General features: G+C 43.3%; 1 protein-coding gene and 1 non-coding gene across 2 annotated transcripts in view; one reads left to right on the top strand and one right to left on the bottom strand.

The window, feature by feature from the left end:
* The window catches only part of GPC3 (glypican 3), a 451757-nt gene that overhangs the window by 421933 nt on the left and 4610 nt on the right, over positions 1–25214 (top strand). The gene's annotated exons all lie outside the window — the stretch shown is intronic.
* Positions 14791–14898, bottom strand: LOC120882745. Its single transcript, XR_005725597.1, has one exon. It is a non-coding gene; the product is annotated as a U6 spliceosomal RNA (small nuclear RNA).

The raw sequence follows: 25214 nt of genomic DNA, 5'->3' as shown, positions 1-25214 counted from the left end.
CCAAGGAGAACGTGAGTTTTGTCCATCCCAGGCAAAATGTGCAACTCTTAATTGTGCTTTCAGAATTGGAGGGTGCTACTCCAATGGGATGTGGCCATAATTTGTAAGTGGTCGAGTCTTTAGTCTGTGTTGTTTCTCTTCTTAGAGCCAAGGTAAGGGTCTCGTGGCAAGGCAGATTGGACATGCAGTTCTGTGCCACCACCGTTACACACGTAGGTGCACTCTAGGAAGGGGAAGAGACTGGATCCACCCAGGAAACTCGGCATTCGATCCACGGTATGGTGATGGACAGGGAGGCCTGGCCTGCTGCGATTCATGGGGTTGCAAAGAGTCGGACACGACTGAGTGACTGAACTGAACTGAACTGAGAGATGACAAACAGAGAAGGCAATGGCACCCTACTCCAGTACTCTTGCCTGGAAAATCCCATGGACGGAGGAGCCTGGTAGGCTGCAGTCCATGGGGTCACTAAGAGTCGGACACAACTGAGCAACTTCACTTTCACTTTTCACTTTCCTGCATTGGAGAAGGAAATGGCGACCCACTCCAGTGTTCTTGCCTGGAGAATCCTAGGGACAGGGGAGCCTGGTGGGCTGCAGTCTATGGGGTCGCACAGTGTTGGACATGACTGACGCGACTTAGCAACAGCAGCAGCAGCAGAGATGACAAAACCGAGGCTAAAAGAAGTCAAGTGACTTACTCAAAGTCGTCTTACTGCTGGCAATGGTGGAGTTTGGATCTGCTTTCAGGTCTGTCTTTTCCTCAAAATCTCCCTTTGCAGCCTGTGGCATGCCAGGAATGCTTTCTCCTTCTTATTTCACGTTATTTCATAGCTCAATTCTCCCAAAAAGCATAAATCTGTTAAGGGCTCCATAGTTACAAAGGTCCCTTGAGGATGGGTCACTTGATGATTTTTAGTGGCCACCTTCAAAGTTTTCCAAGTCCCTTTCTGGTTAACTGTATGCAGGTAGTTGATGGCATGGGAAAATGCCCTCATCTGCATTAACTTGGGAAGGTGCAAGGGCTGAAGACAAGGTGCTCAGAGAGAATTTAATTCAGCCAGTTATTTCAGCTCAATTCACACATTTTTATGGCATACCTCCTCTGTGCCTCACACATTGTTAGACATGATGAGGATGAAGAGGCCACATGTGATAATATGTGCTCTCCAGGAGGAAGGAAGGTATAGAACCAAAGAGTTTGTACTTAATCCTAGGAACAGCGGGGAGGCTCTGGTGATTCTTGAGCAGAGATGTGACAACTGCTCCCAAGATATGCTTTCATTCACTCCTGCAAGGCTTGGAGGTCAGGAGTAGAGCCCAGGGAACTGAAAGAGCACAGGGTGGTGGGCGTTGGGAAAGCCTGACTGCACGCTACTGGGGTATTAAAGACGTGACAGTTTCTGCATCTTTGCCTAGCACCTCCCATACATGTGAAATCCCACAGTTGAATGGAAAGGATATAAACCATCTGCAGTAACATATTTGTTTAAAAAGGAGACACCAGCATGAAGACTTAGCAACTTTGAACCAGTTGAAAGAAGAGCAGCTGCCTGATATTTTTGTAGTGGTTATATTGATTGTTCATCTTCCATTCTTCTTGTGGTTTGTGTTACTAGCATATTTGTATTGGTTCTGCCAAAAGCATCCTTGAGAGAAGAAAAATTCATAAATTATTTTGGAGAGATTTAAACCTACATAAGAATTAAAGTCCCCTGTAGCTTTGGTCCACTGGTGTGCACAATTGAAGTACATAAGATTATGTGTGCTGTATGCTAAGTCACTTCAGTCATGTCTGACTCTGTGCAACACGATGGACTCTAGCCCACCAGGCTCCTCTGTCCATGGGATTCTCCAGACAAGAATGCTGGAGTGGGTTGCCATGCCCTCCTCCAGGGGATCTTCCTGACCCAGGGATCAAAGCCATGTCTCTTAGGTCTCCTGGATTGGCAGGCAGGTTCTTTACCACTTGCACCACCTCGGAAGATTCAGTTCAGCTCAGTAGTGTCCGACTCTTTGTGACCCCATGGACTGCAGCACGCCAGGCTTCCCTTTCCATCACCAACTCCTGGAGCTTACTCAAACTCTTGTCCATAGAGTCGGTGATGCCATCCAATCGTCTCGTCCTCTGTTGTCCCCTTTATGAGTGTTCTTTTATATCTTGAGGGCCTGGGGGAGGGGCCTGGAATCTCCCATCCCTATTTGCCTTTTTCTGGACTGTTTACATTTTGGAGGTACCTGCTCTGTGCCAGACACCATGCTAAGTGTTCTCACACAACCTTACAGCAACACTGTTTTTACAGGTAAGGAAACTATGGTCCAGAAAAGTTATGTAACTTGCCCAAAGTCAGAGTTTAGTATATAGTTGGTCCGTTATTGACATCTCTGTTTCTGGCTCCCGGTCTAGGACTCTTACCACTATCCTATATTACCTTCCTCCCCGATCTATTTTGCATTCCTAGAGTTTACACAGTATGCATCACAGGAAAGGGATGACAGTCTCTGATTTGTTCATGAGCACTCATTGTCACTTAAACAAAACCCAGGGCTCTGCAGAAATAGGGCTTGAGACTGTTGTGTTGTGATGGGGGAGAGGGACATGTTGAGAGAATTGGGTATTGATGGAGCAGTGCTAGCCTAGGAAAGTTGCCCTGATCTGCTACAAGACAGCGTGAAGTCAGCAAATCTCTTGAGAAGACAAGGAAGGACCATGATGCAAAGGACATTAAAATGGGAAGAGATACACTTGTCTTCTCAGTTTTGTCCCAGGTAGACGCGTTAACAACGTGGGGCTATCTGATTTCTTCCTATTCCTTCTGCGGATCCAGGATCCCTCTCCCCCAAGGAGTTTGTGGACTGGTAAAAGAGATCAAGGTTGATAAACGGTCTCAAGGCTAACTAACAGTGGCAGATCACTCGAGGTGGGTCAAAATCTCAGACTTGATTCTGGGATCCCTTTAAGCTCCTATTAGGTTATGAATTCATAATTTGGCATTGTCCCAACCTTTCAGCACACTCCTCCCAAGTACTTCTAGAAAAAGTGTTGGCATGGGAAATGAAGTCTGGTGAATAGTTGGCCAAAACTCCACCCCTACATTTTTGAGGGCCATGACACAGGACACCCCATCTTTAGAAATGGTCATGGTACACACATAGGAAATGGGACATACAGCCGGACCTGGCTAAATCACATACTTACAGATACCTGGGCCCAGAGTCCTGGCTTTGGAGGAATAAAATTTAGGGAAGCCTTGTCAGCAAATGAAGGGTTAAGTAGACTGAACTGCCTGCAAAGGAAAAAGGAAGTATTTGAACTTTGTTATTTCAAAAATACTTGATGTGTTAGCCTGTTGCTTTTTACCAGTCACAAAGCTATGAGGAGTGACAACTTGATTTATATCTGAAATCTAGTATCTGGCATTTCAAAATAGTCAAAGGAACTTTATGCAAGAAAACATTTCATATCTTTAGTTACCTGTAACCACCTCTTTACTTTCTCATTTGAGCAGATTTTGTGAATCAGATTATTTCTAATATATGTAACATTCAGTTCAGTTCAGTTCAGTTGCTCAGTCGTGTCTGACTCTTTGCGACCCCATGAATCGCAGCACGCCAAGCCTCCCTGTCCATCACCAACTCCCGGAGTTCACTCAGACTCACGTCCATTGAGTCCGTGATGCCATCCAGCCATCTCATCCTCTGTCGCCCCCTTCTCCTCCTGCCCCCAATCCCTCCTAGCATCAGAGTCTTTTCCAATGAAACTCTTCACATGAGGTGGCCTAAGTACTGGAGTTTCAGCTTTAGCATCATTCCTTCCAAAGAAATCCCAGGGCTGATCTCCTTCAGAATGGACTGGTTGGATCTCCTTGCAGTCCAAGGGACTCTCAAGAGTCTTCTCCAACACCACAGTTCAAAAGCATCAATTCTTCGGTGCTCAGCCGTCTTCATAGTCCAACTCTCACATCCATATATGACCACAGGAAAAACCATAGCCTTGACTAGACAGAACTTAGTCGGCAAAGTAATGTCTCTGCTTTTGAATATGCTATCTAGGTTGCTCATAACTTTTCTTCCAAGGAGTAAGCGTCTTTTAATTTCATGGCTGCAGTCACCATCTGCAGTGATTTTGGAGCCCAAAAAAATAAAGTCTGACACTGTTTCCCCATCTATTTCCTATGAAGTGATGGGACCGGATGCCATGATCTTCGTTTTCTGAATGTTGAGCTTTAAGCCAACTTTTTCGCTCTCCTCTTTCACTTTCATCAAGAGGCTTGTGAGTTCCTCTTCACTTTCTGCCATAAGGGTGGTGTCATCTGCATATCTGAGGTTGTTGATATTTCTCCCAGCAATCTTGATTCCAGCTTGTGTTTCTTCCAGTCCAGCATTTCTCATGATGTACTCTGCATAGAAGTTAAATAAGCAGGGGGACAGTATACAGCCTTGACGTACTCCTTTTCCTATTTGGAACCAGTCTGTTGTTCCATGTCCAGTTCTAACTGTTGCTTCCTTACCTGCATACAGATTTCTCAAGAGGCAGGTCAGGTGGTCTGGTATTCCCATCTCTTTCAGAATTTTCCACAGTTTATTGTGATCCACACAGTCAAAGGCTTTTGCATAGTCAATAAAGCAGAAATAGATGTTTTTCTGGAACTCTCTTGCTTTTTCCATGATCCAGCGGATGTTGGCAATTTGATCTCTGGTTCCTCTGCCTTTTCTAAAACCAGCTTGAACATCAGGAACTTCACGGTTCACATATTGCGGAAGCCTGGCTAGGGGAATTTTGAGCATTACTTTACTAGCATGTGAGATGAGTGCAGTTGTGCGGTAGTTTGAGCATTCTTTGGCATTGCCTTTTTTGAGATTGGAATGAAAGCTGACCTTTTCCAGTCCTGTGGCCACTGATGAGTTTTCCAAATTTGCTGGCATATTGCGTGCAACACTTTCACAGCATCATCTTTCAGGATTTGAAATAGCTCAACTGGAATGCCATCACCTCCACTAGCTTTGTTCGTAGTGATGGTTTCTAAGGCCCACTGACTTCACATTCCAGGATGTCTGGCTCTAGATATGTAACATTAAGTACCACTAATTGCATGTTCAAACTCAATCTAACTATCTAGACACTAATCAATTGGACTGACTTTCTAAAAAAGAAAGTTGAATTGTCTTGTTTCCATAGCATTAGATAGCCAGCTTGCCTCTTTCATCCTCCAAGTGTTTTGGATTCTTGTTGCTCAGCTTCATTTATTGGTTCCTAAACAAAATTTAAATATACCCAAACTCCGCCTATTCAGGGAACAGAAACATTTTTCAGTTGTCTTTTTCCTTTGTTCCTGACCATTTCCCTCTCTTTGGTCCACAAACTAGGACTTATGCATTATTTCAGTCAATTCCCTCCATAAACCTGGGAAGGCAGTGGCCTTAGGTTCGCTTTACAGATTAGCAGTCAAGAACTCAGATTTTTTAAAATGTGGTCACATAGCTAGTAGGTGAGGGACCTGGGAGTATGGGTTAGAAACCTGGGACCCTCAGTCTCTGACACTGCCCTTCTAGATCCTAACATTCCCGGGACAGCTCCATGATGGTGATCCTCATTTCAAACTAATCCAGTGGAAACAGACTAGCATCTCTCCAGAATGGACCTGGCTGTGCAAATTCCATCTGAGTTCTCCTTTACCACATTACCTATATTGCAGATGGAGACTAAGGCACAGACATCAAGTCCTTTATTCTTTGTTTTTAAATTTATTTATTTATTTTAATTGGAGGATAATTATAATATTGGGCATAGGCATACATGTGTCCCCTCCATCCTGAACCTCCCTCCCACCTCCTCACTTATTCTTGATCTTGGGGAAACTCAAGACTAGAACCTCATACCTCTAAGGGAAACTGAGCCAGGTGGCCTCCTTATTTTAATGCTGCTTGGGAAGGTTTTCGTGACTCCTTCACCTTTTTGATTTTACACAAATATTCCAAGATGCCCAGAAGTTTTCCAGAGCCTAATTTCATTCTTTCAAGTTCTCTTAGGTTAAAACAGAAAGTCTCTATGTGTGTGCCATGTGTATATTTTAGAACTTTGTGTTTTATGCACTATGGCTTTCAAGCCATATTATTATGAATTTATACAGGTTTTCATAATCACTCAAATGGTGCAGTTCATGCTTTTGTCATCAAATATAAACTAAATTTCCTAATGGAGAATGCACTTGGTCTGGAACAATGCCAAAAAGAGTCCAAAGAAGCCACTGGAAGTTTGCTTCCCCAAATATGTGTTGATGAATTATCAGGTGTTCAATTAAAAATACAGAACTGATTTTTAATTCCTATTGAAATCGCCGCAAGTGCTCCAAGTTCTATCACTTGTGCACTTTACATGCCTTCTCCATTATTAACATAAAGAAATTAATGTCTTACAAGCTTCAATACTTGATGCCATGTGCGTCCTGAGGATATTTAAAGGGAGAAGAAATGTAAATAGAATGAAATTCTTAAGCAAGATTACTGATAGGACTAAAGAGCTTGGGAGTCTGTGAAAAGTGCCTCTTTTCTTCCCTTTAATAAGTCCATTACTTGCACTTGGGCATATTTTAAGGTCCTTTTCATGCTGAATCTGGAGTTGAGCATGCTTTGCATTTCAAGCTTTGTCTATGAATCAGTAGAAGCCAAAGTTATTTCTGCTTTAAAATAACAGGAGCCAGGAACAGCTAATCTCTTTTCATTCTGAGTTCTTGACGTTATTTTACTGGACAAAGTTTGTGTTGGCTACAAAACAGGCCATTCATAACATCTATGAGAAGGAATTTAGGTAAGAATGAAGAGAGATTGTAGGATGTATAAAGACTCCCTCTCCTGAGGCCATTAAGAAATTCCAAATTGGTACTGTTTTGAATAGTGACATTGCATTAGCCTTGCTAATTTCAGTCATTCAGGCTGATAGTCAGTTTACCAATCTATTGGATGAAACCTTCCCGTAACTACAGCTTCTTACCCAAGGTGAGTTGGTATTTTTAGACAGGCGTGGGGACGCAGGGGGTGGGTAGGTAGTGAGGGAAGTTGGAAAGTGATCAAGGCTAGCACAGCAGAGCCTCTCAGCCAGAAACTCTTTGGAAAGTGGTGTATGTGTTTAATGCCTCAGTAAGACATGTCCTACATTGTTGAAGGAAGTTTCCTTTCCTTTCCTTAAGGAGGAATGAGAATATGAGATTTTGTCACACCCTTGGCTTATTGCATCCAACCTCTTTGATTATCTCTGACTTTTGTCTGTATTTCAATAATCAAGACTGGCAAAATAATCCATCCACGTGTGTTTGTTTTTAAGTGGGCATATATTTGCTCTTCAGTTCATAAAATGTGCAAATAAACTGACAGATAATTAGTGGCAAAAACTCCAGAGGATAGGGAACTCCTTTTTAAGGGAGACTACATGTAAATGACATCCTCATAAATCTCTCTGGACTAACTGGCATCACACATCATGCTGGAAAAATGTACGGAGGAAAATCTTCGGAGCCTCGCAAGCAGAGAAAGTAGAAAGATTGCCGAGTGTTTGAAAGGGTTTAGGGTTTCATTTGAAGAGCAGCTGCAGCCCACCATGCCTATGCTCAGATACACCGAACACCAGTGAAGCGGTGTGCTGGAAATGACGCAGCGACAGAGAACCCCGCGTGAGAGGGCAGGGGGCCTCCACACCCACTCACACCCGGCCCTGAGTTACTGACCTAGGTTTCCTGTCAGTCAGTGACTGAGACCAAAGGACACAACAAGATCCTTCCCTGAGCTCCATGGGTCATCACACAGTAAAGATGAGAGAGAGAGAGAGAGGAGGGGTGGGCTGGGAGGTGGGAAAGCAGGAGAGATTTACTTAGGCTCTAGAGCAGTGTCTCTCCAGAGAGAGGACTAATATTTATGGTTTTCTCAAGTAACAAAAAAGAACACCCATGGCGAATTCATGTTGATATATGGCAAAACCAATACAATATTGTAAAGTAATTAGCCTCCAATTAAAACAAATAAATTTATATTTTAAAAAATAACACACTTGTAGAGCACGTTAAGGTTTAGAAATCACGTTTACATATCTTCTCATACTTCTTATCCTTCTCACTTGGTGCTCAGTAACCAAGGATTCTCTGCTTACAGGCAGAACTAGAAAGGTGCAAGGGTCAGGCTCCACCCCTACCCAGAACCCCCGCTGCACTCGGCTCCTGCCTTGCTTGTGGCACTTCCCGATTCTAACCTGGATACAGTGATTTTTGTTCCTGTCTCTTCTTCCCGACAGGATAGAGAGGTCCTCGAGACCCACGACTGAGTTTTCCTCGTCTCTGTATCCCCCAGGGCACCTGGCATAGTGTCTAGCAAACAACAGGCTCCCGGTTCATACTCATGGTCTGCGCTTCCCCAGATGGACTGCCGGGCCTGCATGGTTCTCAGGACGTCAATAAATGTTCCTAGTGCTCAGCAAGTAATTAGTTAATTACACTGGACTAACCATACATAACACAAACCCTTCCATTCAGCCATGGCTACCACACCTCAAGGGGTTATCAGTGATATCACATTTAAAATGACATCTTTTAGAACAACTCCGGTATTTGTAACAAATATAAGGACCCAGAATTTGATACATTTTCAGTCCTATTTTCTGCCCAAAGAGCACTATGGAAACGACAAGGGTTAGAAGAGGTTTTAGGGAAAGAGAAAAAAGTCACGAGGTAAATAAGGCAGGCTGAGAGAGACTGGGGGGTGAAGAATGTTGCCTAAGTCTGTATCCAGGGCCCTGTACTCTCTACATTCTGCCTTCCTGCCTAGGGCATGAGAAAGGTGAAGCCAAAAAAAGAGAAAAAAAATCAAATTGAAAAGGAGGCCTCCTAAACTTGGTCTTAGGCTTAATACTAAGGGGAAAAAAAGATTTAAGGATTACTTACCTTGTTGTTAGTCAAAAGGGGGCTTCGGATTTCTCCCCTGGGTGACCTAAGCTGTAATCTGTCTCTATAGTCCTCTGTTAATACTTCTTCCATTTGTGAGGAAATTATAGTGACTGCAGAAGCTCGACTTACTTTCTGTAATCTCTTGGCAGAGAAATTAAAAAGACAACAGAAAGTGCTGTCCAACTGGAATACTGCATGACATAGGGGGAATTGATTGGGACAAATCAATGGAAGAAAACAATCTCTATTTAAGGAGAATGCATCTTTAGTCATGGTAATCCCTTTAGTAAATTACTTTCTCTGGTGACATGGCATACCTAATTACAGTTTGCTCATTTTGATTCCCCCTTATAGTGTTCCTTGCTGCTAATGCGGTGGTGGATTTGCAAGCTGAGCAGTGAACTTATTAGTGGCATTAAAAACTCAGCCAAGTGGGTCTCAGGACCAAGATGTCACCAATTTTAGAAGTGAATCAGAGATCACAGGACAATTATATTTTCATTTCACTTCCTCAGATCTAGTTTCCATCCCCTTAATGATCTGGATTCTCTGCTCTGAGAGATATTCTCAATATCCTTCTAAAATTGTGAAAATAAAAATGGAATACAATAGTAAAATGGATATAACCAAAGACAGCTTATGTACTAGGATTTGTTCCACAATCCAGTTTATATAGTTTAGCATAATATTAGGGTTTTTTCGGGAGGTGGGGGCGGGCTGTGCTGCACAGCATATGGGATCGTAGTTCCCTAACTAGGGATTGACCCTATACCCCTTGCATTGGAAGTGGGTCATTGTGACTCCTGGGTCTTCTGTGGCTGTTGTGACCAGACGGATTTGTTATAACTCAGAAGTACCTCCTTTGTTTTAAGTGAATATCTGTCTGTTTTAAAAATAGCTGTTGCAATAGGGTGATAAGATGATTTTTCCTCAAAGATGCTTTAATATCATCCTATGTTATTGATGGGCTTCCCAGGTGGCACTAGTGATAAAGAATCTGCCTGCTGATGCTGGAGATGTAAAAGATATGGGATCGATCCCTGGGTCAGGAAGGTTCCCTGGAGGAGGGCATGGCAACCCACTCCAGCATTCTTGCCTGAAGAATCCTATGGACAGAAGAGCCTGGTGGATTACAGTCCATAGTGCTGCAAAGAGTCGGACACAACTGAAGTGACTTAATACGCATAAACATATTATTAATATCCTCTATGAGGAACCAGAGATCAAACTGCCAACATCCGCTGGATCATCGAAAAAGCAAGAGAGTTCCAGAAAAACATCGATTTCTGCTTTATTGACTATGCCAAAGCCTTTGACTGTGTGGATCACAAGAAACTGTGGACAATTCTGAAAGAGATGGGAATACCAGACCACCTGACCTGCCTCTTAAGAAACCTATATGCAGGTCAGGAAGCAACAGTTAGAACTGGACATGGAACAACAGACTGGTTCCAAAGAGGAAAAGGAGTACGTCAAGGCTGTATATTGTCCCCCTGCTTATTTAACTTCTCTGCAGAGTACATCATGAGAAACGCTGGACTGGAAGAAGCACAAGCTGGAATCAAGATTGCTGGGAGAAAAATCAATAATCTCAGATATGCAGATGACACCACCCTTATGGCAGAAAGTGAAGAGGAACTAAAAAGCCTCTTGATGAAGGTGAAAGAGGAGAGTGAAAAAGTTGGCTTAAAGCTCAACATTCAGAAAACAAAGATCATGGCATCTGGTCCCATCACTTCATGGCAAATAGATGGGGAAACAGTAGAAACAGTATTAGACTTTATTTTTGGGGGGCTCCAAAATCACTGCAGATGGTGATTGCAGCCATGAAATTAAAAGTCATTTACTCCTTGGAAGGAAACCAACCGAGACAGCATATTCAAAAGCAGAGACATTACTTTGCCAACAAAGGTCCATCTAGTTAAGGCTATGGTTTTTCCAGTGGTCATTTTTGGATGTGAGAGTTGGACTGTGAAGAAAGCTGAGCACCAAAGAATTGATGCTTTTGAACTGTGGTGTTGGAGAAGACTCTTGAGAGTCCCTTGGACTGCAAGGAGATCCAACCAGTCCATCCTAAAAGAGACCAGTCCTGGGTATTCATTGGAAGGACTGATGCTGAGGCTGAAACTCCAGTACTTCGGCCACCTCATGCGAAGAGTTGACTCATTGGAAAAGACTCTGATGCTGGGAGGGATTGGGGGCAGGAGGAGAAGGGGACAACAGAGGATGAGATGGCTGGATGGTATCACCAACTCGATGGACATGAGTTTGGGTAAACTCCAGGAGTTGGTGATGGACAGGGAGGCCTGGCTTGCTGCGATTCATGGGGTCTCAAAGAGTTGGACACGACTGAGAGACTGAACTGAACTGAACTCATGAGCAACTGAACTGAACTGAATGTCATCATTTTAAGAAAAAAATAATCTCCTTACTCTCAAAATCTTCTCCAACCCAGCTTTCCCAACTTCTGTCCTACTGTCTTGCAACTTATCTCCCATGCATAGCCTCCATCCCTACTTTAAAGTGTTATTCTCGGAATATTCCTGAAAGAAAGACACCATGTTTTCAAAGCGCTTCCCTGGTGGCTCAGAGATTAAAGCGTCTGCCTGCAATGCGGGAGACCTGGGTTCGATCCCTGGATCGGGAAGATCCCCTGGAGAATGTCAGAGGATGTTCACTACAGCCTTGTTCATGCTGGGGAGAAGTTAAAAACAAACTAAATGCCTATCAGTGGGAAAATGCCTAATAGCACTGTTAGATCTATTCATACTATGGAATTTCTCACAGTGATTAAAGGAATGAGGCAGTTCTCCATGTATTAGAATTCAAAGATTTCCAAGACCTTGTAGCACATGCATAGAAAATACATTTACTGGTAATTACCTCTTTGGAGTTGTGGAAAGGGACATGTTGAAAAGGTGGCTGGCTTTTTTTTTTTTTTTACTCCATGTATTCAGGTATTGTTTCAATCTTTAGCTTTAAGAACATATTCATGTGTTGAGTACTTCAAAAATTAACAAAATAAAAGGAGTCTATCAACTGTGTGGAAGATGGTTTACATGAGAAGGAGACCAGGGGAGTGGTTAGAAGAATGTCATGTAAGCAGTAGTGGGAATAAGCAGTGGCGCTGGGAAGGGGAAGAAGTCACAAAATATTAAGGAAGCAGAATTCATGGGATGTGAGAATTAATTAGACCAGGAGGATGAAAAAGGAAAAGGAATCTAGGGTGACTTGTGGGTTTCTGGCTTGGGCAACTGGATGGCTCAGTTCAGTCGCTCAGTCGTGTTCGACTCTTTGTGACCCCATGGACCGCAGCACTCCCTGTCCATCACCAACTCCCAGAACTTACTCAAACTCATGTCCATTGAGTCGGTGATGCCATCCAACCATCTTATCCTCTGTCTTCCCCTTCTCTTCCTGCCTTCAATCTTTCCTGGCATCAGGGTCTTTTCAAATGAGTCAGTTCTTCACATCAGGTAGCCAAAGTATTGGAGTTTCAGCTTCAGTATCAGTCTTTCTGTTGTAGCCATGCGTTCTGGGAAACAAACTCACTCAGAAGGACAATGCAGATAGTGGAGTGCAGTTTATTACACCGGCGGGCCCAAGGCAGAGTCTCCTCTTAGCCAAGGACCCAGACCAGCATTTGTGAAAATCTTTTATACCCCGTGTGTATGTGTCTGAACCCACCACTCCAAATTCCTTGAGACTTACATAAACAAAGGAAGGGTAAATACAATCCCAATAATCCCATCATTCACGTGTTATGTGCTTAAACAGTTAAACAATTGGCCAATAATCAATAAGCCCAAGGTTACACTCTGATAGGTATGGAAAAATTTATGGCCTGTCTGGAGGGGTTCTTATCCTTCTGTTGTCGTTTCCATATGCACTAAACACAGAGTCCATTGGAGAGGTGGCTGAGCATGATCAGCATGAACAGGCCTAAGATGGAGTCCAGGCCCTATGAATTCCCTCTTCAGTTCCAATGAATATTCAGGACTGATTTCCTTTAGATGGACTGGTTGGATCTCCTTGCTGTCCAAGGGACTCTCAAGAGTCTTCTCCAACACTATAGTTCAAAAGCATCAATTCTTCAGCACTCAGCTTTCTTTATAATCCAGCTCTTATATCTATACATGATTACTGGAAAAACCATAGCTTTGACTAGATGGACCTTTGTTGGCAAAGTAATGTCTCTGCTTGTTAATATGCTGTCTAGGTTGGTCATAACTTTTCTTCCAAGGAGCAAGCATCTTTTAATTTCATGGCTGCAGTTACCATCTGCAGTGATTTGGGACCCCAAGAAAATACAGTCTGTCACTGTTTCCACTGTTTCCCCATCTATTTGCCGTGAAGTGATGGGACCAGATGCCATGATCTTAGTTTTCTGAATGTTGAGCTTTAAGCCAACTTTTTCACTCTCCTCTTTCACTTTCATCAAGAGGCTTTTTAGTTCCTCTTCACTTTCTGCCATAAGGGTGGTGTTATCTGCATATCTGATGTTATTGATATTTCGCCTGGCAATCTTGATTCCAGCTTGTGCTTCATCCAGTTTTCACGTTCTGTATGGCTAGTTGAAGCTAATCTGAACTGGGGCGAGGGTGGGGCAGCAGGGACCCGCTGGAAGAAAAGCAGCTAAGGGAATAGAAATGCTGTGTTGTTTGTGGCTTATTGAGTCTGAGTTGCCTAAGGGACATTGAGGTCAGAACAGTTCACTTTCCAGAGAATGTCTGAGCAAGAGAGAGATTTGGGACTCTAGGGAAAGAGAAAACCAGGGCCACAGATGAGAACGTTCAAGAAGGCTCATCAAGTGAGATGTGAGGAGAGTCAAAGAAGGAGAGAACACCTGTCTTTAAGAAAAACAGCCCCCAGAGCAGTCTGAGAATGATTAGAGGAGGGACCCGAGAGGAAGTAGTATCAGATAGTGAAGGGGACAGCAAGTTTTAAGACAGAGTAGCCAACAACAGTATTGGATGATGCAGAGAGCTCAAGATGAGAAACTCAAAAGAAACCATTGAGGGATTAACTGTAAACTGGTACGAGGGACTTTATGGGTATAGCTCCATGTCTGATAAAAATGGTCTAAAATTGAATTATAATGGTTGCACACCTTGCTAAATTTACTAAAAGTCATTGAACTGTATATCTGAAATTTACTTGAAGTAGGTAATGTGGTATGTACTCAATAAATTTCTTTTAAAAGTACAAATGAGGGGTTGGGGGAGTATCTATTGGAACTTAGTTTGAAGCAAGCTCTGATTCCAGGGAGAACTTTCCAGTCTAACCTCTTGTTCCTAATTGGTTAGAAAAAGTCCCATGAAATAAAGGCAGGAAGCGCACATTGCTGATGCCACATTCTGATCCTTCCCTTATCTCTTGCAACATCAAAATCTCCTTTATGTGTGTGATTTGCTTTTCACCGGCCAGTAAATACTACCACCCTATTCCCTGTCTTCCTTCAGATGATTGCAGTATAGTTGCTGTGTTCATCATTTGTGTTAACTTCTAGCATATATTTCCATTTTATAGTGCCAGGCTATAAGGCTCTGGTTCTGATCTGTTTTTGTTGTTGTTGATTACATTTTACTGTCTTTAAATGTGGCTTCTTTATTGCCCCTGCAAGGCCTTTCAGTCTGAAATCTCATCATTCATTTTCTGACACCTCTCTTATTCTTATAGCCTGATGCCTCGTTCTTCTCAGTCATTTCCCTTCTTAAATTGATTTGGCCAATGAGATGTATTTGTCTTAGTTAACAGGCACATTTGCCTTATTCTGTAGACAGGTAAAAACAATATGGAAAACTTCTGCCTCTTCTTAGTTATAAGGAACTAGGGCTGCCCTTGACTCTATGTAATTTTTTAAAAATATGGAACACTTAATGAATTTGCATGTCATCCTTGTACAGGGACCATGCTAATTGTCTCTGTATCATTCCAATTTTTAGTATACGTGCTGCCAAAGCAAGCACAATCCTATTTATTTTTTATGTATTTATTTTTTTAATTGAAGTATAGTTGATCTACAACATTTTGTTAGTTTCAGGTGAATGGCAAACTGATTCATACACACACACACATATGCATACATACTCTTTTTCAGATATTTTTCCATTATGGTTTATTTTTGTTGTTCAGTCGCTCATCCTGTCCCATACTCTTGCAACGATATGGACTGCAGCACGCCAGACTCCTCTGTCCTTTACTATCTCCCAGATTTTGCTCAAATTCATATCTGTTGAGTCAGTGATGGTGTGGTTTATTCCAAGATACTCTTTTCTTCCTCTGGATCCTGAATGATACCATTATGTGGCTGTACTGAGCGGGGTGTCTACCACCTGCAAATTACTGATAATTGTTTCCTATTGATAGGGAAAACTTTGCATGGAAACAATTCCTAAGATGCTTGTTCTGTCTTCTATATAGACAGCATCCTCTTACGGCCATCCCATACCATCCATATGCATGTTTCATAGTGTGTGAGTTACTCAGTTGTGTCCAACTCTTTGTGACCCCATGGACTATAGCTGGTTAGGCTACTCTGTCCATGGAATTTTCCAGGCAAGAATACTAGAGTGAGTTGCCATTTCCTTTTCCAGGGATCTTCCCGACCCAAGGCCAGGGATCAAACCTGGATCATCTGCATTGCAGGCAGATTCTTTACCGTCTGAGCCACCAGGGAGGCCCATGCACATTTCATATTGTCTGATAAATACTCAAGTTATTTCTGAGATGTGGCCTCTATCTTAATAAGTGGGACAAATTTTGTGGGGGGTTTTCTCCCTACCCTAGGCAAGTCAGTAGTTACTCCCTTAAATTTATGTCTTGGTTGATAACTCTTTGGCAAACTTAAAGCTCTCGTCTCTAAGCTACTCGTGGTCTCCAAAAGACACTGACCCCTTTCTTTGAAAGAGAATCCAAAGCAGTCTCTTTAGATTCCTCTCCAGACAGTGTCTGTGTCAAAGGGAGGAATGCAAAGGTCACTTGAACCCTGTCCCTTCACCCTTTATCCCTGCCATGAGACCTAGAAAGACCTGAATGAAATCCTAGAATCTCAGGGTTGGAAGGGTCATCAGAAGCTATTTACCTTCACCCCCTCATTCTGTGTTTGAATCCCTTCACCAGTCTCTCTACCAAATGGCTGTCCAAACTCTCATGGACCACCTCCAGAGATGGATCTCACTGTCTAGGGGCAGCCTACGCAATTGTCAGATTGCAGTAATTAAAGAAAGTTCTTTATGTCTTTTAAGTTCAAATCATTTTCCCCTTAGAAGAATGACAAGGCTGTGAAACAGAAGTACTAAAATGGCATGGCTGCGAAGCAAGAAGAGTCTGAGATGAGAAAGAGAAGGGAAGTAACAACAATAATATGCGTGGTGCAGGGGGTGGAGCAGTGGCAGATAAGTAGGTCAGTGGAGCTGGCGGGTAGGGGGACAGGGCAATGAAGGAGACTGAGCTGAGAGGCTGGAAGGGTGCCGAGGGTAAACAGGAAGGCCATGGATATGTTGATGAAAGATTAAGGAGATACTCGGAACCTCTTCTAAAACAAATGGAATCCAGGTTAGAGGTTTAAATCAAAGTGCAGAGGAACAGAAAAGCATCTTTAACATTCGGAATCCATCAGAGGATTCCAACCTTGCCCTTTGCCTAAGGATATGGAAAAGATCACTGTAGAGACAGGAGAGAATGTTTAGTAAAGCAACAACTAGACAGAAAAGAAGGGAATAATTGGACAGAGGAAATGAGTTTAAAGAGCAATGGAAAGAAAAAAAGAAGTGAATAGAGAAATGGAAAAGGGGGGAAATGAAACACAGAACTTTTAGGTTAAGGAGTTGTATTTATTCTTATGCCAGCATATAATTGTATTTTCCTGGCAGCCATTCCACAGACCTCTGCAAGGGGAAGGGGTGCCAGCACGTGTGACTATAGGGATTGAGGTCTTACTGCTCTGTGCTTTTACAGCCAAGCAAGGGACTTCATTAATGAAGCTGTATTTTGATGTTGCAGGGACAGGCACTGAAATGTCAATGACCAGCAAACAGCTCCTCATTTGGGAATTGGTGGTGATGGAAAGGGCAGGGTGTGGTCCAGCGGTGGGTAGATTCTGGGGCAAAGGCAAGGGTCAAAGGTATGGGAAGCCAATCACAATGGTTCCAAGTAAGAAAGAAATGGAGCCTGCTCACCAGCAATCCTGTTTCCCACCCAGCGTGGCACACAGAATGCTGGCATGTGTCCCTTGCTTACATAGTAAGGCATCGAGTTCCAGACAGTGAAAGGGAGTAAGAAGCAAATCTTGTAGATTCCGTCCACACTGAGTACAGTGAACTGATGCTGTGGGTAACGAGAACTGGCTATTGAAAGGACGGTTTTGGTATCTAAAGGTCAGGGTTTGAACGCTGCAATGTGCTTCCTGGGCCACCCACACCGCTGGCCCTGCCTTTGTCTTATGTTCATCATTGCTCAGTGGGACTCCTTCCGCTAAGGAAATCTTCAGTTGATGAAGACAGACTCCTCAGGAAGGGTATCTACTAAGGAGGTAGCCCTTCACCTTCATGTTCTCAGTAGACCGGGGTTACATGTTCATTTGTGTGGCCATTGATTCACGCATACATTCACAGTTTTTCAATGTCTCTGCTAGCTCAGTACCAGGTGGGAGCTAAAGAGAGGAGTAAGACTCATTTCTTCCTTTGATGGGGCTCCAAGTCTAGCTGAGTGACTAACTCTACTATGTATGCTGCAGATTGAAATTAGTGCTATGACAGAAGTACAATCCAATTAATAATCAGAGAGAGAAGTGATTCATCTGGACTGGGGTAATAAGGGAAAGAAAGCTTCCTGGAAGAAGTGCCATATAAGTTGAAGCCTGAGAGAGAGGAAAAAAAAGAGATACCATCCCAAGTTGAAGGAACATGAAGAAAGACATGGGAACCTCAAAGCACTTGCCACTCTCAGAAAATGATAAATGGGGTGGTATGACCACAGTATATGGTACTTGGGGAAATATATGGGCAGTTGAAACTGGAAAGCAAGACAAGATGAGTTGAAGAAGCTCATGAATGCCCATGCTAAGGAACTAGGACTTTACCCACATGCAGTAGGGAGCCATCATCAGATTTTGAGAAGAGAGAAATGTGATTCAACAGGTGATTGAGGAAAAAGGTATTTGTCTTATTTCTACTGTCACAGAATAGAACATATTCTTTCTTCCTGGACAGCAGTGGGCCCTCGGAGAGCAGTGGGCATCTTGTCTAGCTAGGGCACTGAGGAGTGTGGCGGGAGGGGAGAAAGCAGGGGGAGAGAGGCTGAGGAGAAGAGGAGAAATGGTCACTGCCCAAAGACTGAGGAGGGGGGACTTCCCTGGCGGTCCAGTGGTTAAGTCTCCGTGCTTCCACTGCAGGGGGACATGGGTTCTATCCCTGGTCGGGGAGCTAAGATCCCACATGCCAAGCAGCTCAGCCAAAAACCCCGACACAGACACAGGAAGTGGTACCTTTGTGAATGGTGGTGTACTGACAGTCCAGACCCAAAGATGGGCAGGGAGGAGGGAGCCAGGATGACAGTGTGTTCTTCCAAGTAAATTGACAGGAAAATCGGCTCAGTTCCCCAAATCCCATTAATGATGAGGGGGGCATTTCACAACTGGAGAGTTTTTAGGGAACAGCTTCAGATAAAACAACTTAGAGAGGCTTTTCATCTTTCATTTATGATGACACCTGCCTCCTGTTGATTTCTGGCCTGTAATGTTCCTACACCCAGGCTGAGTGTTTTCAGGGACTTGAGCCATTTTGACCCATTGGCTATTATTCTAGTAACTTTTCTTTGCTGTTGGATATTGTAAGCAGTTTAGTTCTCAGGTACATTTTCTGTAAGATCCACCATGGCTGATTAAAAACGGAAGAGTACCAGATTTGGGGTTTTCCCATTCAAATCTGTCTAAAGCCCTATGTCAAATACTATCAAAGAGTTTTTTATTAAGCATCTTGGAGCACGGGTTCCAAGGGACTATAAGGGCATTCCCTCACTCCTAACCGCCCCCTCAGCAATTTGATTTGGCTACAAAAAGTGACATTTTGTATCTTCCTTCTACATCTTCAAAGCCCAATGATGCATACCTCTGTAGCTGCATCATGTTCGAAATTTATATCATAAACAGAGCTCTGTGACTAAACCATTAAGTTTTTTAAAGTAATGAGGACAGAGTATATTTATTCCTTCATTGATGTTTTTAAAAATGCATTTTCAGCTTAACATTTGTGTGACTCACAAGAGTAAATGTAAGTTTCCTGCAGTTGTATATAAATTTCTCTTAAAATAGCTTCAGATTAAAATTCTTCACAAAAATTGCCCTCTTCCTTCACTCTCAATTTCAGGAGCCATATTTGCGATTCTAAGGTAGTGCTTAAATATCCATTTAAATTTTTTTGGACAACTTGAATTTCAAAGCATACCTTTTGGGGGTGGGTGTTTTGGTATCAGGTATATTCACACACTCACTCCTCTATAAAGTAAAATGCCAGAGGAACACTGCATTCACACTCCCCTTAGAACCTAGGATGTACCCGTGAATGCCATTATCTTTTGGCTTCTATAGTTTTTTAATCATGGTGAAACATATATCACAAAACACTTATCTTTTTAACCATTATGTATACAATTCACAGGCATTATTTACACTTGCAGTGTGTGCAACCATTACCACTATTACCAAAATTTGCCTATTCTGCCTAGTTATATTTATAGAAATGGAATCATATACTATGTGGTATTTAGTGGCTGGCTTCTTTCAGTTAGTATGAGGTTTTTAAGGTTCATATCATCTTGTAGCAGGCAGCAGTACTTCATCCCTTTCTATGGCTGAATAATATTCCATCGTATGGGTAGACCACGTTTTCTTTATCTGTTAATCGATGGATAGACATTTGGGTTTCTTCCACCTCCTGGCTGCTGTGAATAATCTGCTACAAACATTGGTATACAGGTATCTGGTATATAGTACAGGTTGTTAATGCATCAGGGATAATAAGAATATAGCATTTCCAAGACCATCTTGAGTTGGAACTCTGGAAACAACTTCTAATGAAGCTTGGTTGTACACGTGTTTGCTGATAGCTCTGCGACAATACTTACAACACACAGTTCCGACGACAGTGCTTCATCTCACTCACTCTCCAAAGGCTAATCAGTATTGGGTGAATCCACATCAGCTCCCACTCTCCCAACCCGATCGAAAGTTCTCTCAAAAATCTTCCATTACCTTCTTGTTGACACTTGGAGTAGCTTCTTCTCAGTCCTTACTTTCCTTGACCTTTCTATAACGTTCTACTATGCTTCTCCTCCTCTCCTTAAAGTGTTCTCTTCACTTGCCTTCTTGAAGCCTGTTTCATTCATCTTCTCCCCTGGCCCTGGCTGAATCATGTCTCTGTCCCCAGCTTCTCATATTCCAAGGAGTCTCAGGCCATTACTTCCCATGGGAAGGAAAGGCTTTGAGGAACTGTGATTCCTGTGGAGCCCTTAGGCAGCCTCAGGTGGGAAGGGTCTGAATCTCTGAGAGTGATAGTTATGACACTCCTGTGGAAGGTGGTGATCATTCTCAGGCTGGTGGAGGAAAGCCAGCACCCACACCACCCATCCACACTGTCAGTTTCCAGGATGAAGGTGTTCTGTTTCGAGGAATATGACTTGACTCACGATGTTCCTAAACAAGTATAGCATTGGCCCACATCATAAGATTCTACAGCAGAATGACAGTTTCCAAATGTATTACATGATGTTCTTCTTTGTTCCTTTCTCAGTGGCTGGACACAAAAGTGAGACCTAGTTAGTGGCTGAATCCCCTAGATACCATTTTGTATTAGACACTAAGCTTTCTGAGTCTCATTTAAGGGCAGTTCCTGTGGCATTCCTCTCCTGACAAGGAAGTTGTCATCGCAAAAGTTACTTTAAGTCATTAATCAGGAATATGTAGTCAGAATAGCCCAGCTTTGATAGTATACAAAGCCTGGGTGACCCAAGTGTCCCATGGTGCTCTTAAAACCATTATACAGCAGTGAAGAGTGGGAGTAAACACCTGATTCTGAGGATCTGGGCCATAACCTGAAGGTCCTAGTAAACGGGAAATACTTTATGAAATCTTAACTGAGTTTGCAAATAACACCCCTTTGCTCCATCATACAGCCTTGTGTGTCCCAGTATAAAATAGTGTGCTTTTCCCTCTAAATCCCTGGGAAGAAGCATGCCATGGCCTCATGTCCCCACAGCCCACTGCACTGTAACCTGAAGGTACACCCAGCCCAGACTGAGAAACAGCCTATAGGAAGAGAGGCCATGCCTATACTAGTGGTAAAATCCACTGCATTCTTTCAACATCCTAGCAGTGTACCTAAGGGTATTTGTAGGCTGGAATTAGCTGTAGGAAATGAAGTGGGCATCTCATTGCCCCAGCCCTCTTCCAGGATCGGTGACTGGATTGTTCCCAGAATTTGCAGTCACTTAGTTGGCGAAATTGGCAGCTCACTTATTTGTCACGAAGGCACGTTGTGAAATGGACCCTAAAAGGAGTCCCATTAGACCAATTAAAACCAGAGGCCTCAAGTGTGCCATTTCCCTCGTCTGATCTATGAAGAAGAAAATCTCCGACTCACTCCCGGAGACCTGAGGTTCATTAACAAAGTCATTTTCCTCTGCTTTCAAGTCTTAAGTAGTCATTTCACACCTGGAAGTTCACAAAGGTGGTGGTGGGGCGCGTTGATGTGGCAGGAAGGAAGGTTGTATTGAGGGGAGGACAAAGAAAACCAAGATCAATTAGGGATTCAGAAGCCAACGGCCCAAAGGCTTCTGTGGGAAGGGGCAGCAGAGTGTGCAATGGTACAATTTCTAGTGATTTCCCCAATTTCAGCCTCGGGGGCCTACCAAGCAGTGCACTGCTGGTTTCATATACTCATGTCCCAGGGCCCGACCATATACAGCAGATATAAAACACAGGGAGAGCAGTGTTGCTCTGTTGCCATATTAGGGTGAAGGCTTGGCAAGGAAGACACCCCCTGTTCAGCTCAGCAGCAGCATTTGCTCCCCTGGTATTGCAATGACAGCTCTTCTCTTGGGCTGCCCCTGTGAAGTCCACCAGCTGGGGTGGGTGAGGCCCCTCTAGCAGTGCCTTGCCCTGCTTGATGCCCATGCCACCAGAGGGGGAGCGTTTGAATCTTCTTATATGTTCAAGACCCCATTGGCTCTGTAAGGGCCCAAAGGCTTGTCTCACTGGCTGACAGATTTTCCTTGGTTGCCTGTGCACACCTGCTTGATGTACCTCAGTAACTTCTCTCCTAGGGCTTGGTGTTTATGGCCTTTAGGAAATGTCAGGGTTTAAAGAAAATGAAAACAGTCCAGCATGGATTTATTTCTTCCCAGGGTCTCTTATCCACCATTAAACCAGCTTAAGAAGAAAGAGGATTCAGAATTTGGTAGCTGGTGAACATCACTAGGAAGGCTCACACCCCAGGAAAAGCAACTGATTGCATCTACTTGCTTCCAGGTGCTCTGGTGGGGCAGCCATCCTGGCTTCTGTGGGTAGAGGAATGATGGCGGCCTGAGCAGACTGTGCTCCTCACTGGGCCCCAAGAGCCTTGGAATCAGAAAGAAATAAAACTAGAAGGAAATTTAGAGTTCATCTAGTCCAATACCTTGATTTAGCAAAATGGGGTGACTGAGGCCCAGGAGAGGTGACTTGCCAAAGGTGAAATAGTAACTCAGTGACTGAGCCAGGCCTGGAACCCAGGGCTCCAGACTCCCAGGATGGAGGCATCTTCCTTAGGAACTCCCCTAGGAAATTCTGAATAACTAAGAATGGGGTTGTTGGTGGTATTGTTGAGTTGTTTCTGACTCTTTGTGACCCCATGGACCACAGGCTTCCTTGTCCTTCACCATCTCCCAGAGTTTGCTCAAACTCATGTCCATTGAATCGGTGATACCATCCAACCATCTCATCTTCTGTTGTCCCCTTCACCTCCTCCTTTCAATCTTTCCCAGCATCAGGGTTTTTTCCCAGTGGGTCAGCTCTCCACATCAGGTGGCCAGAATATTGGAGCTTCAGCTTTAGCATCAGTCCTTCCAGTAAATATTCAGGGTTGTACCCCAGAGTAAGTGCTTCGTCCAATGCAGAAAACTTTTTCCACACAAAGTTCAGGCCTAAATGACTGATGATAATTTAAAGGGATTATTTAATCTGCAACACAAAGGACATAAGAACAAAATGAGAGTCATGGCTGTGTGTGTAATGAGTACAGATTGTTGGGTCTAACCCTCTGGGTGTAGTTAAATTGATGACAAATAGAAACAGATTTTTGAATTTAGCATGAAAATCTCCTTGCTGGCCCAAAAGGTTCTCACTGACATTCAACTGCAAGACAGAAACAATTTATGTACATTTTACACTATGTACCTAACCAAACATCACTGATAAACATAAAAATATGAGTGATTTAAGAGTATGGTTTGTGGTGATCCCCATAATGCATCTGGCATGTAGCAAAATGAGATGGTCTTGGTTTGGTGTAGATTTAGCTTCTTCATAGGGTTTTGAATTTTTTTTTTTTTTAATATTTGCTACTGGCAGATCCCCAGATACTGTTCCCACAGGCTTCTTGTTTTTCCCAAGACAAGATGTCTGACAAGTCTCTCCCACCCACTTAGGGCTGTCCTCCAAACTGTTAACAATGATCTTTCTGAAAAACACAAAACATATTGTGTGGATTCCTTACTTAAAAACCTGTAGTGGCTCCCTATTGCCCACAGAATAAAGTCTTATCTTTCTAATCTGTCAAGATCTGGCCTTTATTTTCTTGTCCTTCCTGCCTTACCCTTTATCGTCCATCAAGCAACACAGGCACAAACACAACCCCCCCACACAACAATGAGCGCTTGACATTGCTCCCCTCCATAGAGGCTACTGGCTCGCACTGAGTGTGCCCTCTCAGCATTCTCACGTATTGATGATTTGACTCAAGCGGAACCCTCTGCCTGAAATGGCAAATCTCATTCAGCCCTGCCACAGTCCACCCATGCTTCATGGCACAGTTATAACCCAATTGTCCAAAGGAACCTTCCAGTAAGCTTTTATTAATTTTTCTCTCTCCCTTCTTTGTTTTTAAAATTTATATTTGGGCCATGCTGGGTCTTCATTGCAGCACGCAGGCTTTCTCCAGTTGTGGTGCACCGTGGCATGTCGGATCTTAGTTTCTTGACCCAAGGTCAAACCTGCCCCTCCAGCATTGGAAGGCGGATTTTTTTTTTTTTGGCAGTATAATTGCTTTACAATGTTGTGTTAGTTTCTGCTGTACAACAACGTGAATTAGACATCCCCTTCCTTTTGAACCTCCCTCCCAACCCCCATCCCACCCCCTAGATCATCACAGAGCACCAGCTTTCCCATTAGCTACCTATTTTATACATGGTAGTCAGTGCTACCGGCTTCCCTGGTGGCTCTCTCTCAATATGTCCCACCCTCCCCTTCTCCACCCCATGGCTACATGCCTGTTCTCTCTGTCTGCATCTCTATTCCTGCCCTGCAAATAGGTTCATTGGTACCATTTTTCTAGATTTCACATATATGCATCAATATATGGTATTTTTCTCTTTCTGACTTACTTCACTCTGTATGACAGACTCTAGGACCATCCACATCACTACAAATGACCCAGTTTCATTCCTTTTTATGGCTAATACTTCATTGTATATATGTACCATATCTTCTTTATCCACTCATCTGTCAATGGACATCTAGGTTGGGAAGGCTGATTCTTAACCACTAGACAAGGGAAGTCCCTTCTCTCCTTTCTAACCCCCTGGTGTTTCATTTTTGCGTTTATCTGAACCCTTTCCACTTTCTGCCAAGTGTCTTGTTGGTTTGTCTCTTGGTCTGTAATCCACCATAGTGTGGATTCCTGAAGGCAAACATTAAGTAAGTCTTTCTCCAATCTTCTAGCTCAATGCTTGGGACATAGTAGGTTGCCATTAAGTTTGTTGAATTAAATTGGATTATATTTCCCCTGTCCAGGAATGTCCCTGCTTATCTTAACCAAATCTCTATTTCCGCTGTGTCCCATAGTGCTTCCTTGTCATGCTAAGCTGTCCTCTTCATCTCTGTTCTTCATGATGGTGACCCAGGCTCAGAATGTATCTTTGCTGGAACCCCCATCAGTATCAGCCACAGGAGCCTGGCTACAGGACTGAGTGATAATGCTTTGCTGCTGCTGGGTGGGAAGCCTCAGGAAACCCATAGCCACAGTGTAGGAAG

The sequence above is a fragment of the Oryx dammah genome, unplaced genomic scaffold (assembly GCF_014754425.2).
Source record: "Oryx dammah isolate SB20612 unplaced genomic scaffold, SCBI_Odam_1.1 HiC_scaffold_23, whole genome shotgun sequence".
Classification (NCBI taxonomy): Eukaryota; Metazoa; Chordata; class Mammalia; order Artiodactyla; family Bovidae; genus Oryx; species Oryx dammah.
Note: the sequence above shows the minus strand (reverse complement) of the source record. Positions and strands in the feature narration are given on the sequence as shown.